Here is a 1,892-nt window from a genome sequence, read left to right as displayed (position 1 = left end):
TACCTTTAGAACTTAAGAGCATTCAAACACCATTTTACCTCACACTCCCATTACAAATTACTTGAAAATGAAATTTTATCAAAATGAGTGATTGAAATTGTTATTAAGTCCAACGTTGTTATCCTAACTTGCAGTGGATAAAGTTGCGCCATTTCAGTACGTAGTCCAGTGACACCAGAAGAATAGTCTCATGCCGGATTTTCTGGCTCCTGAATTGCTGATTCTTGTTATGCTTTTACTTCTGCCTGTAATTTCATTTGACCTAATTTCACAAGGATAACCCACTCAATGTTAACATGTTTTTAAACTACGAGGTAGGGGGTAGACTGCCCCTCCTCGAGGCACCCAAGGGGATTATTCTCCAACCCTCTCTCCGTCTCTCTTAAACTGTAAAGTTAATTTATAGGGTTAAAAAACCTTATCAGGTAAACAAAATAATCATGTATCATTAAATTAATTAAGCACGAAAATTTAATTGTTCCTTACCTTTAGAACTAAGAGCATCAAATACACATTTCTACCTCACCACTCCCATTCAATACTTGAAAAATGAATTTTATCAAAATGAGTGATTGAAATGTTATTAAGTCCAACGATGTTATCTAACTTGAGCTGGATAAAGTTGCGCCATTTCAGTACGTAGCCAGTAGAGCACCAAAAGAATAGTCTCAGCCGCATTTTCTGGTCCTGATTGCTATTTCTTGTTCATGCTGTTCTACTAGCTGCCTGTAATTCTTTGACCTATGCTCACACGGACGGAGGGAGTTAACCACTCAATGTTAACAATGTTTTTAACAAATACGTAGGCAGCGGGTAGCCTGCCCTCCCGAGGCACCCGAACGGGATTATTTGCCCCAGGTCGGAGACACAGTCCTGGGGGTTGTTTTTGTTGGAGAGTGGGCCTTCACTAACTTGCAATGGATAATGTACTGTGCCACTTCAGTACCCAGCCGGGCGCCGCAACAGTCTATCTTTTGTCCGGTATTTATTTTTGCCTCAAATTTGAGTATGCTGGAATGCACTGTTTTCTGTCAGTTCAATTAACTTATCTTCACAAAGCTTAACACACACCTGACAGGGTGTTTAACGCACTTCCATGGCAATATTGGACATTGTTGTTGCTGTCAAGACGTTCTTAAGGCTAGATATGAACACTGAATCTTTATCTAAACTACGAATAGGGGGTAGAACTTGACCCTCCTCAGAGGCACCCAAGGGGAATTATTCTGGCCCACAGTGAAGGCAAAACATTTCCTTGAAATGGGTGACGGTGCGTCCTTCTTCCGTAACTCACAGTGGATAACTCTGCGCTTTCAGTACCAGTCCAGGGTGTCAGCAAACGTTGTGACCAAAGATTATCTGGTCTGGCCCGTGATTTGCGGAGGTTGTCGGGTGCTGTATGGCTTTATTGTGCCATCAGTTCAGGTTGAGTGTCATCCCTTGTCGGAGGACGACCCACAGTTAATCAATGGCTCTCTCTTTCCTTAGGGCGCGGGCACAGGGGGCGCCCAGTCCTCCGTTGTTGTGTGCTTGAGATAATGATTATGGTGCGCGGGTGACAGAGCTGACATGCAACTGAGTGGATGGAAGAGTAAAGATAACAGAGACTCGACAAAATCAGGAGTCAGTATCTTACCAAGACTGTTGTGTGGACAAGCCCCTGACTGAGCTACTGAGAATGACGATGCTGCAAGGTATCCACTGGGGAGTGTAGGGAGGCACCACCACTTAAGACATGTTCTTCACTGGGGCAGAATAATCCCTTGGTTGCCTCGAGAGGGGCAGTCTACCCCTTACTCGTATTTAGATAAAGTTCCAGGCTTCCTTATCCTTACCTAAGGACTCCGTAGAGAAAAACCAATGTCAATGATTTGAGGGATTCACCACACTCC

This window comes from Morone saxatilis, unplaced genomic scaffold, assembly GCF_004916995.1.
Source record: "Morone saxatilis isolate NCDOM2014 unplaced genomic scaffold, NCSU_SB_2.0 Contig8, whole genome shotgun sequence".
Classification (NCBI taxonomy): Eukaryota; Metazoa; Chordata; class Actinopteri; family Moronidae; genus Morone; species Morone saxatilis.
The sequence above is the reverse complement of the archived record's forward strand: the minus strand, read 5'-3'. Positions refer to the sequence as shown.